This window comes from Pipistrellus hanaki (genome assembly GCF_964339955.1).
Source record: "Pipistrellus hanaki genome assembly, chromosome: 19".
NCBI lineage: Eukaryota > Metazoa > Chordata > Mammalia > Chiroptera > Vespertilionidae > Pipistrellus > Pipistrellus hanaki.
The window spans coordinates 22,920,826-22,933,722 of record NC_140521.1 but is presented as its reverse complement, the minus strand read 5'-3'; the positions used below and the strand labels follow the sequence as shown (position 1 = coordinate 22,933,722).

General features: G+C 61.0%; 1 protein-coding gene across 3 annotated transcripts in view; it reads left to right on the top strand.

Annotated features, from left to right (window-relative positions):
- The first annotated feature begins 10,381 nt into the window (after nt 1-10,381).
- The window catches only part of FAM222A (family with sequence similarity 222 member A), a 50,631-nt gene continuing 48,115 nt past the window's right edge, over nt 10,382-12,897 (top strand). Inside the window, exon 1 of one of the 3 annotated variants that reach the window (XM_084867613.1) lies at nt 10,382-10,519. The gene's annotated coding sequence lies outside the window, so the exon portion shown is untranslated. Of the gene's footprint in view, nt 10,520-10,588; nt 10,609-12,897 lie in introns of those variants that run through there. The other 2 variants (XM_084867615.1, XM_084867614.1) reach the window with 2 other exon arrangements.

Genomic DNA, 12,897 nt, shown 5'->3' with positions numbered 1-12,897 from the left:
AAAAAATATATATATAAAAAAAACTTCAGGCCCTACCCGGGTAGGTCAGTTGCAGCGTCAGCCGGATACACCAAGGTTGTGAGTTCCATCCCACGTCAGGGCATAGAGAGGAATCAATCCATGAATGCATAAATAGGTGAAACAAACAAATCAACATTTCTCTCCCCCCCTTCCTCTCTCTCTAAAAAAATGAATTAATTAAAAAAACAACAACCAGGTACAGTAGTTACTACTGCTACTACTACTACTACTATTAGTATTATTGTTATTGTTATTATTATTATTATTTTGCAGAGGAAAAGACCAAAATCCAGAGAGGGGAAGTGGTTGAGCCCAAGGTCATGCAGCTGTCAGTGGGATCAGATTTGAACTGGTCCCGTCTGACCTGAACCCAGCAGCCCAGAGGGGGGGCAGCATGACCCTTCTCTTCTCTTCTGACTGGATGCCTGGGGAAGGGACCCCGTCTTTCCGCACCAAGCTCGGCCACGTGCCTCACTGCACTCAGTTTGGTCTGCAGTTACCTTCATTTTCCAGACGGGGAACCTGACACCCAGCGGAGACGGGGCACGCCCAAGGCCACAGGGCTGGTGCTGGCGGGCAGCGTGGGTGGCACTGCGACTTCCCACCTGCCCTCTCCTGCCATCTGTTCTGAAATCTCCAGGGCCCAGCCCAGGGCCTGGCCCAGTGGAGTCGTGGGATGGATGGATGAATGAGTGAATGAATGAATGAATGAATGAGCCAGCTAATACTAGAGGAGTGCACTTGGGTACTCCTCCACCCCTTCCATCTCCTGCCCTCTGACCCCTAAATCCCTGCCCCTCGCTGACCCACCTGCCCCAGCTGGGCAACCTTTCCCCTCTGGTCACAGCCCCAGATGACCCCGAGGGCTTCTGGTCAGGGCCCAAATCCGTCATTGCCGAGTGATCTGTCCCCCCCTGCCGCTCTCATCCGTCTTCCCACCTCCGCCGGAGAGAAGGTGTGTCTGCGATGGAGGAGGCCCCGTTCCCGGAAACCCTGGCCCCACGGAGTCCTCTCCAGCGTCCGCCCATCCCCCCCGAACGGTCGCTCCCCACCTGCAGAGCCCTTTGGGCAAACACACCAGACGGCAAAGGCAGAGGCTCCGCTGTGGTGCTTGCCACCCTCCTGGCCTCCCCGCAGCCCAGGGTGAGACCCCAGAGAAGCTTTAGAAAACCACAGAGCGAGCCCTTCCCTGGGCCAGGAGCCCGGCTGGGCCTGCCGGCGCTCTCTCTGGGATCTGGAGCAAGCCCCTCCGCCCTCTGAGCCGGTTCCCCTCGAGGGTTCCCCTCGGCAGCAGGAGGAACGGAGCGTGGCTTTCTAGCCCTCACGGTCGGAGAAGTGGAAACCTTTTCTCAGACAGATCACACGCGGGACTCCGTGTGACGAGAGGTGAGACGAACGTTGCAGTTGGGGAGGCGGGGGTGGGGTGGCACCAGAGCCCTCTTTTTCAGCACCCCCTGTCCCCGCCCACAGCGAGTGGCCCCTGGCACATCCTAAAACCCCGAGGTCCTAGGCATTTTTTGAAAATACATGAATGGAGATCTTTAAAACTTACTTTCTTATGAAACATTTCAAATATACAACGAAGTTGAAAGGCATTTACAGAAAACACCCAAATTTCCACTACATGAATTCTACTCTTAATATTTTTTTTATTTTATTTTTTTTTTAAATCTTCACCTGAGGATATTTTTCCATTGATTTTCAGGGAGAGTGGAAGAGAGAGGGAAAGATAGAAAGAAATGTCGATGTGAGAGAAACATATCGATTGGTTGCCTCCTGCACGCACCCCAACCAGGGCCTCAGCCAGGAAGGAGCTTGCAAATGAGGGACATGCCCTTGACCGGAATTGAACCCGGAACCCTTTGGTCCACAGGCTGAAGCTCTAGCCACTGAGCCAAACCGGCTAGGGCTCTCTCTACTCTTAATATTTTACTGTGTTAACTTGCTTTGTCAAACAAGGGCAGCCTCTCAGTTCTGCAGATTTCATGACTCAGAGAGGGCCGTGCGGGGTTGAGTCCGTTGCAGGAAGCCCTGTGAATTTGTGATGGCAGCATCGGCTGCTGTAACAAATAGACGCTGGCATTTTAGTGGCATAACTCAACAGAAGTTCATTGCTCACCTGAGCCTATGTGGTTGGTCAACAGGGGGGCGACAGTGGCGGAGGGACCCGGCTCCCTCGGTCCTTGGCCTCGCTCTGACCGAGAAGGGCCGATGGGTCTGCCTGGGGCAGAAGAGACCACTCAGAGGAGAGGCACATCCACTTCCTACATCATGCTGCTGGCATTTCGTTAGCAAAAGCTGCTCCTGGAAATGAGTTCCTGGCTGCACACTGAGCCGGCTCCACTTCCTGGCCTCCATCCACCCCAGGGAGTGGGTGTGCGGTTCAGTGGTGTTTGCTGTCTGCGCCATCCCAAGCCGGCCGGAAGCTCCTGTGGCCACCCTGAATTATCCTGAGCACCCTTCTCTGCAGGCTGCCCCGTGCCAGGTCAGAGGGCCCTCGCCAGCTCAGGAGGAGTTTAGCGCCACTCCATAAACATGGATTAAGCTCTTATTGTATACCGGGCTCCATGCCACGACTTGATCATGCAAAGATGAACGACACAGGCCCCTGTTAGAACCTTCCACCAAGTGGGACAGACCACACTCCCATGTCAAACCCTCCTCTTCTGAGAAAAAGCCCACGAGGTTTTCCCATTTTATATATATATTTTTTTTTTTTCTTTTTTATTTTTTTTTCTTTTTTTATTGATTTTTTCAGAGAGGAAGAGAGAGGGATAGAGTTAGAAACATCAATGAGAGAGAATCACTGATCAGCTGCCTCTCGCACACCCCCTACTGGGGATGTGCCCTCAACCAAGGTACATGCCCTTGACCGGAATCGAACCCGGGACCTTTCAGTCCGCAGGCTGACGCTCTATCCACAGCCAAACCGGTTTCGGCAGTTTTCCCATTTTTGGGGGACGGGTGGGTCTGACGCTGGCATCCTGGAGGAAGGGTCTGACTGGTACATCTTTCCAGGCACCTGCTGTGAGCCCGGAGCAGTCACGCGGCTGATTGAGCTTATTTCATCCGCCCTTCACTCTTGCAAAGCCCTTTCCCCGTTTCACACAGGGGATGAATGCCGAGGCTCAGAGGGGTGCAGCGACTTGCCTAAGGTCACACAGCAGCGGTGGAACAGGGATGTGAACCCAGATTATCACTTTCTGGTTGCCTGCCCCGTCCTGTTCCCTGAGGGCCTCTGCTGGAATCCATGGAAGAAGAGAGACACAGGCCCCCACTGGGAGCTTCGCCTTGTCCCCTCACCTCTTCCTCCTGCACCCGTGGTGTCGGTGCTGCTATCCTTGCCGTTTAGAAAACCGGAAGCCGGGTCTCAGAGAGGTGAGGTGGCTTGCCCAAGGTCGCACAGCCCATGGTGTCCTGTCCTGTCCTGGTCTGTCTGGCTCTCTGTGGCACCTGTGAACAGTACGGGAGGTTTTTATGGCCAAACCCAGAGACAGCGGGATTGCTCCTCGTCAGGAGAACGGATTACGAGGCCACGGGATGCTTGCCCCACCAACAACGGCACGAACATACTCTAAGCAACGGAGTGGTCTCTGAGCAATGATGGCTTACAGAACGGCTGCAGACCGCCGAGCAGGTCACCCCGTACCCCCCTCCTCACCCCCTCCCGCCTCCGCTGGATCCCAGCCAGGGGGGCCTCGGGCCAAGGGCAGAGGGCCTTCCTGAGCTCTCTGAAGCTGAGCCAAGGGCGGTGGCAGGAGGGAGCCCGGGGCGGCTGGGCAGGAAGCAGGGAGCAGGCCTATCGATGGCGAAGGGCCCGATCAATGCTATCTCCCGGGCCATGCTGGCCAGACATTGATTTCTGCCGCCGCCGTGAGCTCCTGTTTATGTAACGCCTGAACTTTGCACAACTGAACCGTTTCACGTGCAGAAGAGGGCCTGTTGCCATGAACACCGGCGGCACATGACAGCGGGATGCAGCGGGATCTGTGTCACTGGCCCGCGCTGGGTGTTTTAACCTTGATAAGTCAATAACTTTTGTACAAAAGCAGATCTGCCGGCGCGCTCCGGAGGGCCTGCCGCCTCTCCCGGCCAGAGGGGGGCGGGGCGGGCTGGGTTAACCCCTGGTGGGGGGGGGGGAGGGGGGAAGAGGGGAGGAGACCAGGCCCCGCCGGCCGGGATGCCGAGGCCGCCTCGGGGGCCGCGGGAACCACCCACCTCCAATCACAGTTTCCTGATGGTTAAGGCTGACAGTGAGCCACAAACTTTCTGAGGCAGAGAGCCCACCAGGGTTCAGGTCGTGGACACACACTCCCACTCCCCGGGAGCTCTGTGCCGCCTGGGACAAGGCCGAGACCCCCGTCCGGGCCCCCTTGCTCCCTCTCTCGTGGCGGAGGCAGCTGGCAGGGCCTGCGGGAGCCGCGCCGGGTGTGGCCTGGCCCATGGGGCCCACCGGATGGACGCTCTCTGTCCTGGCTGCTGTAACATAACCATAACTATCCATTCTGTCTGCAGAGCCCACAGGCCGTGGGAAATGCTATGGTTTTCTCATCACAGCCCTGAGACAGGCAGGCACAGGGTGGAGCGCCCGACTTTCAGAGAGGAACCTGGTGCCAGGGGTTGGCTGGCTCATCTGGGGGTCACCTGCCAGGTGGCCCTGACGGCAGGAACGACGCCCTCTGACCTCCGCAGGCCCTCTTCCTGACCCCGCACAGGAAGAGCCCCCTGTGGAGGGTTCCCTGGCAGCCGGCCCCGGGGCAGATGTCACGCCGGCAGCAGCACAGACGTCTGTCCCTCCGAGGCCAGGGGCGGCCTCCGGATCCCCCGAAACACAGCTGGTGTTGGGGTGAGGTTCGGCAAACCTGTACCCCCAAAGGGCTCTGGGGCCAAGTCCCAGCTCTGCCACCAACTTGCCACGTGGATTTGGACAAGTGTGTTCCCCTCCCTGGACCGCCAGCCCCCCGTGGTGAAACCAGGGGGGCATGTAATGGTTCCCCGGTTCTCAGAGGGCTCTCTTGGTGGAAGGACCCCCACCACTTCCTGGCTCCTGCCGCAACAGCACGGCCCCCTGAGCTCTTCCCAGCTGTTAACACGTCTGATGCAGCCGGCTCCGTGTCCCGGCGACGCCGTGCGGGACACAGCAGTGCAGGCGAGGACAAAAGCCCCTTCCTCCCGGGCCTGACGGTTTAGGCGGAAATGAACACCAACCCCCGCGCTCGAGGGCTGCGCACAGCAACACATTCTGAGAAGGGAAAAGCAAAAGAGGTGCTCCAGGGAGGGTCACTCAGGGGCAGTCAGAGAGGGCTTCCCGGAGGAGGTGGCATTGGACCGGAGGCCCGCAGTGCTGTCCTGAGCAGCCGTGCGAAGAGCAGAGGAAGGTGCCTGGCATGGGGACAGCTGTGCGAAGACCTCGAGGCAGGAAACAGCTTGGCACCTTCCAGCAGCCAAAAGGCCAGCGTGGCCAGAGTGTGAGGCGGAGTGGGGCCGGGAGCCTGGCAGGGCCAGTCCCAGAGACCCCCTCGGCCCCCGCTCTCGGCCCCCTTGCCCCACCCCCTCGGCCCGCCTAGAGAGAGGCTGCAGGTACGGGGAGCAGGGCTGGTGAATAACAGGGTTACACGTGCGGCTTCCTCCCCTTTCCTCCAGGAGGAGCATAAAGAGCTCTTTCTTTTCTGCTTATTAATAGCTCTGATTAAATTATCTCTGAAAAATCTACGCGGTGTGCACCAATGGGGGCTCGGCTCCCTCCAGGCTCTGGCCTAGATTACAGCAACGAGGGCAGGTGAGGCGGCCGGGGGGCTGGGAGGGAGGCGGGGGCAGGCCGCTCCGCCCCGGGAAAGGCTCCTGTCTGCCTCCCTCCCCGCTCCAGCTCGGCCCTGACCCCCTCCGTGCGGGGGCGGTCACAGCGCCCTCGCGGCCGTGGGCCTGTGCAGAGGCAGTTTGTCTGCCGGGAGCGCTCCTCTCCCTTCTCCCCTCGTCACCTCCTCCTGTTTCCCGGGGAGGGGCTCAGCCTTCACCACCGCCAGCCCTCCTGCTGGTCAGGGCGTCCCCTTCCCCCCGACCCCGAGTGACAACTGCTCGTGGCCTTTTCTGCCCCCATGAAGCCAGAGTCACTGTTGAATCCCCAGTGACTGGCACAGGACAGGCCCTTAGGAAATGATGAATGAATAAGTGAATGAGTGAATGAATGAATGAGCAGAACTAAAGGAGGAGTGATCAGGCCACGGCGAGTGAGGGCAAGACTAATCTTACATGTGTGGGAGCAAAGTTCCAGGCTCCAGGCTCCTTGAGCAGAGCCTGTGTGGCACTTGACCTTGTGTCACAGATGAGGGAGGGAAACTGAGGCACAGAGAGGAGGCACGTGGCTAGAAACCTAAAGAGTCAGGGTTCATTTCGGTACGTCCGCTTCTCCCCCTCCTCTTCTCCCTGCTCCTCCTCCCTACAAGAAAACAAAACAAAACTAAACTAAATGAATGGGCACGTTCACTCGTTGATTTGGAGATTAATTCAACAAAGCTTTATTGAGCACTGACTGTATGCCAGACCTGTGCGAGGGATAAAACAGTCTGAGCACAGCCCCTTCCCTCGCAGAGACCAGAGTTTGGTGGGGAAGACTGGCCAAGAGCTGGGCCACTATCACAGACTGGGGACAGCTTTAAAGGGGGAAGCACTCTGGCCTGGAGGGTGGCAGTCAGGGGAGACTTCCCGGAGGAGGTGGCACCCTAGCTGAAACCAGAAGGCGGAGCAAGAATCAACTACCTGGAGGGAGGGTATTCTAGGCGGACAGGGACAGGGCTTGGAAGTCCAAGGGGCACGTGGGAGGATGTGTAGCAAGGCTGGTGTGTAGGGAGCACACAAGGTCAGAGGAAAGAGGTGCCATCTGTCCCCTTGTCGCCTCGGGCCTCTTGGACCCCTGGCCGGAGCCAGCGTTCAGGGGCTTGACTGCCTGGTGTGTCTGTGGACCATCTTGACTGTCTCCAGTCCCATAACGCAGAGCTACTGGACACAACCAAGAGCAAGCGGGGGCTGGGTCGAGGCCGGAAGTTGGAGAGGGGGGTGTGTGCAGAGGGCCAGACCTCAGGGAGGCGAGCATGCTGGCGGTGGCATGGGTGGCGGGCACTGTGAGTGTGGGACATAGTGAAGGTCCAAGACTGAGCATCTATTGGGGGGCAGGAGGGCGGCATTTGCTGCCTGGAGGGGTGTGAGAGAATCCTATAAGACACCCCTCTACCTACACAGCTACCTTTGAGCCTGCTGTTGCCTGATATCCCACCATTAGCACATCCTGGAGTCACAGGCTTCAGAGATGGGGGCCTTTGAGATCTTCTAACCCCTGCTGTAAACTGTAAGCACTGGGGCCTTTGGGAACTGCTCCAGAGTCTGATTGGCAGGGTAGGTCGTGGGCCTCACCCTCCGTTTACCAGCAGAGGAAACTGAGGCCCAGAGAGGGGAAGAAACTTGCCCTAAGGTCACAGCCAGTTGATTAATGGCTGGCACTTCGTGCAATAAATCAAGGTCGGGGGGCTGGAGTTTGGGATCCCGTTCTGTCACTGTGTGACCTTGTGCTAGTCACATGGCTTTCCTGGGCTCTCAGATGTGGGTGATAATCAAGCAGACGTCACAGGGCTGCTGTGAGGGTGAAAGGAGATAGAAACGTGTGATATAAATAGCAACGAGCACTGCCCGGCCCGTCGTCGGTGTCAGGGCATGGTTACCACGATGGAAAAAAATTCCAAACGTGGGGAAGGCTGTGGTGTGGCTTCTCCCCTCCCTACCCTCCTCCTTCCCAGGGTTCCTGTTGCCATGGTCCCTCGCCCTGCACCTGGCTTGGGTGCGCCAAGCATTCTCCCCACCTGTCCACACCCCAGTCCACCCAGCCCGTTGCCCAGGCAACAGGCCCCAACGTCACTGCCAGTTCAGGCCGAGGGCCCCAGCGTGGAAGCAGCTGGCCCCGTATCACGTTCCCAGGTAAATCGCCACCCCACCCCACCTCCCGGGGCGGGGAGGGGGGGGCTCCGAGGAGAGCTAAAGAGGAGAAGGCGGCCAGCATGTGAGCGCTGGGAGCTGTGGTTCCACAGCCTGAAGCAGGGTCAGCTCCTGTCCCAGATAAGGCGGTGGGTGGCCTACTTGGGCCGGGCCTGAGCTCCCGGCAGGCGCCTCTCCCCGGTGCTGGGCAGGGGCGGCTGGGCTCGGGAAGTAGGCCAGGGCCGACTATCACCGGCTCATCCCACCGGGTCCGTCCCGCAGGGCCTCCAAAGCTGGCATTTATTGAGCACCTACTGTGTTCTGAGTCCTTTCCGCCCAGTAACTCACTTTGCCCTCATAACAACCCGTGACGTAGGAATTAGGATATAGCGACAAGAGATTGAGGCACGGACTCATGAAAATAAATGCCAAAGGCCAACAGCTAGCGGAGGCAGGGCTGGCACTCACCCAGGTTCTGTGGGACTCCAGGGGGTCACATGGACTTGTCTGAGGGTGGCGGGAGCGTTCTGGCTCTGGCTCTGCCTTTCGGTCTTTCCTGGAAAGCTGGCTCCCCAGCTTGCTGGGTGAGGGACACCTGGTAACTGAGGAAGCTGATCCTCCCAGGACTCACTTTTGCCAGCTGTCAAATGGGACTGTTAACTGTGCCATTCATGGGCTCTCGGATAGGACGAATGGGAACCTGTGACGCTGCTTAGAAGGTGAAAAGCAAGGTTCTGTATAGTTTGATGGATTCACAGTTTGAACCCAGGTGGTACTATGCCTCATTTTCCCCATCTGTTAAGTGGGGCAGTGCCTGCCTACCCGGATGTGGTGAGGATTCCAGGAGACGGAGTTTAGAAAGAGCTCGCTATGGAGCCTGGTTATATAGTGAGAGATCTCAAATGTGCTGCCAACACTCCACCACTAACGAAACGTGCCCCGGGGCAAAGCACTCCAGACAAAATGTCCCGTCACACCTCTCACCTCAATTTCCTCTATAAGCCGGGAGTATAATAATCACACCTACCATATCCGTTTTCTTATTGGTGAAATGGGGGTGATAACAATACTTACCTCACAGGGTTGTGTGTGAAGATTAGGTAAAGTGCTTTGTTACATGTGTTACCTTCTTTTCTTGTTTTCATTATTTTTAACAAATAGCTACCAAATGTGTGCTCAATAATGATACTGGTTTTTCCGCCCTCCCCCTCCCACCTCCTCCCCCGTCCCCGACAAAGGAACTACAAGTACCAACATGCCCTGCACCCCCAGTTGGGGCCCCTCCGCTCGGTGCCTGCGCGCTGCATACTGGGAGTTGCAGTCCTGTCGAGGTTGGTCCCGCCTCGCCCCAACTTTGGGGAGGAGGTTGGAGAGCCACCAGCCGGCCTTTGAATTTTGCCGCGAAAAGCGCGCGTGGCGGCCCCTCGGCCACGCCCCCCGCAGGACGCGGCGCCGCGTCACCCTGGTAACCGCCTCCCGGCGGTCCCTGATTGGGCCTGGCCGCGGGGGGCGGGCGGGGAGCGGGCCGCCGCGGCTGCTGCGGGCGCTCGCGCCTGTCAGTCGGGCCGGAGCGGAGCGGCGGGCAGGGCGGCCGGGCGGCAGCTCCGCGCAGAGGCTGCGCCCACCAGCCGGGGAAGGCAAAGAGCCGGGCCGCCGCCTGCGGGGCCCAAACGCACCGTCCTCGGACCTGAAGCGGGCGAGACGCCAGGCGGCGCGAGGCTGAGGTCCCGGGAGCCCCGCGCGCCGCCCCGGCCAGGGCGCTTGAGAGAGAGCCCGGTGTGTGCCGCCCCGGCTGCACCTCGCGAGCTCGCAGTCCGGGTGCACCGTCCTTCGGGCCGTCCCTCCTACTTCCTGCTCCACCCGGACCGGTTATTTCCAGGCGCCGAGGCCCCCCGGGCTGCACTCGAGCCTCCCTCCGCCGGCCGCCGCCGCCGCCGCCTCGGCTGCCGCTGCTCGCCGGCTTCCCCTCCCCCCACCCCGGGGCCCGGAGCAGGAGGAGGAGGGGCCTTCTTGCCGCTGCTCTTTGCAACCTGCGGAGGCTGGTGCATGCCCGGCGTGGGCCCGGGCCGCTGCAGGTGCGTGCACCCCCGGAGGAGAGGACTCCCCCAGCCCCGGGCGGATCTGGGGGCTGCGAGCCGCGGGCGGGCGGCCGAGCCGGAGGAAGCAACAAAGACAGGCTGCAGCCGGGGCCGGCGAGGGGCCGCGGCCGCCGGCTCCCGGCGCGGGCTGAGGGCGCCCGGGGAGCGGCGCGGGCTGAGCTGCCGCCCTGAGCGGGGCCCGGGGGGAGGCGCAGCGCCCCCCGCGGGACGCGGTGAGCACCAGCCCGGCCGGGATGCGCCGCGGGAGCGCCCGCGCGGCCCGGGTCCCGGGCGGCCGCGACCCCCGCTGAGCGGAGACACCTGCACCTCGGGCTTCGGGAGGCGCGGGCCTCGCTGACAGCGCCCCTTCCACCCGGAGAGAGGCATCGCCGTTCCTGTCACCTCTGCATGGCTGTCACCCCGCGAGCGGAGCGGCGCCGCTGAGCCCTGCTGACTCGGTGAGTTCCACGAGGCGGGCTCGCGGGCTGGACGGAGGCAGCCCGTGTTGGAAATAAAGGGGTCCTGGATGTTGAGGATCCTGAAGCAGGTAGCTCCTGACCTCCCCTTTCCTTCCCGCACAACTTGCCTGGACCTGCCGGCCAGCCGGCCTGCTGGAGGCTGGGGCCCTCCGCCAGAGGTCACCCCGGCCCTAAAGCCAACAGAGTAGCAGGGGCAGCGCTCTGTCTTCCGAAAATCCCAGGGAACTCGCGCCTTGGAGTGTTTGAGGAGGGCACCAGGAGGGGACAGCTTGGGGTTCTCCTAGAACCCCTGAGATCTTCGGGGCGGCGGGGGGGGGGGGGGGGCTCTGTTACAGGCTGGCGGCTGTTTCTGAGGATCGCTCTGTCTGAGTATAGACTGTAACAGGGTCCCCTTACTGCCCAGATTCCTACAAAAACTCACATCGTGGTGTGACATCACTACCAGGCCCCTGACGTCACTGGGGTTGCGGCAGCCACATGACTTGTCTTGACCAGAGGCCGGAGGGGGCGGGGCGTGGTGGCCAGGGCCAGGCTGGATGCCTTTGGCAGCGGAGGGTGAGGGCAGGCTCCCCACCCTCACCGCAGTCCTCTGACCTAAATCCGGTGCCCTGGTGAGGAGTGGGAGGGGGAGAGGGGTGCACCAGCTGTCTCTGAGGATGCTCCTCCTCCAAGGACAGGTGCTCAGCTTCCGGCACAGAGCCTGGCAGAGCCCGGGGGCTTAGGACTCCCAGACAGCAACTTTCTGCTTTCAAAAAAGACGTTCCAGAGACCCCCCTACCCCTACCCCACCCTGAGTGAGCCACACGCCCAGCAGCAGCTGCAGCTCCCGGGCCCCCAAGGGCGGTGGGCCTCTGCCCCCCGCCAAGGGCTGCTCTGGTCAGGAAGACGAGTGCCTCATCCCCAGCCCGGGAGGGTGCAGAGGAGCTGCCGCTTGCTGCTCCTCAAGGCCCGGGGGCCCCTGCTGCTCACTGCCGAGATGAGGGCCTTGGCCAGGCTTGAACTCCTGCCTGCCCGCTCCTTGGGTGTTTAGGTGGTTTTGACAAGCTCCATGTGGTGCTCGTTACGTGAACAGAGGGCACATGAGGCCCATCAGTGCCAAGGTCAGAGTAAAGCGTGTCTCTGCCCAGGGCCAGCTCCCGGGGGTCAGGCACCCCTAGCACAGGCCCTGTTCCTGTGAGGGCACAGAACCCCGGGCACAGAGCCTGCTGCCCCTCTCTGATCCCTCTGCTCAGTCCCTGTGCGCAGTGGCGCCTGTGTCGATGTGGGTGCAGCTGCTGTGATCGCCTTTCTAGGAAAAGGTTAGAGAACTGTCGTTGCTCCGGTGCGTGGGGTGTGGAGAGCAGAGGGGAGCGTAGGTGAGGTCATGGCGAGAAGCCGGGCCCGTCTCTATGCAGCAGGCATTTATTTCTGTTCCGCCGGCGCGCTGGCCAGATGAGCAGGTCAATAAATATCAGCGGCTGCTCTGGGGGCTGCGGAGAGCCGCTTTCCAGCCGCAGCGGCGGCTCCAAGGACAGAGGCGCAGAGCCGGCGGGGACGGGGAGGAGGGCAGAGGGCGGTGGGCGCTGCCTCTCGGAGCTTCTGGGTTTAGAAACAAACGCGGAGCGTGCCAGAGCCACCAGCACAGGCGGCTGGAGGTCTTCCACGGAGTGTTTACGCTTCCCCAGCCAAGGCGGAGGGGGGCTGTCAGAACTGGGCGATTCCTTCTGCTCGCTTCCCTGGGCTTGGCAACAGCACCGGGACGCGAGGAGGGGGTGCCAGCGTCCCGGCGTCACCGGTGCCGGCACGGCAGGGCCGCAGGGATCCCGGGCCGTGGTCCGTTACAGAGGAGGAGACCGAGCCCGGAGAGAGGAAGGAGGAGCTACAGGTGCGCAGCCAGTCCACCTCAGGTTCCGCTCTCCGCTGTCTTCCCCTCTCCCATGGGCGGAGGGAGGCACCCCACCTGTTGGACGGGGTCCCTGGCTGTCGAGGCAGCTGGCCTCACCCGGATGTCTCACCACACGGAAGCCCGGCTTCCCGGTTACCTGCAGGACAGACTGAGCAGAGCAGCTACTTCCGATCTGGCCTGCGGGCAGCCTGCCCCCTCTCCCCACACTTCTCTTTCTGGGGGAAGGAAGGTCTGGCGTGAACCCTGTCTGCCAGGCAGGGACGAGAGAGTTGGCCCTCGGCTCCTGGCCTTCCGTCCCCGTGGGCTCCCCTGGGTGGGGGGTGAGGCTGTCCCCAGCCACCCTGGGGACCCTCTGGGAGGCAGCCAGCAGAAGGCAAGGACATAGATGGGGAAAAGCAGCCTGAGGGGTGAGGGAGGGTCTGTAGGAGGGGAGCCATACGACTCTCAGAAAGGACACACACGTCGCCAGGCA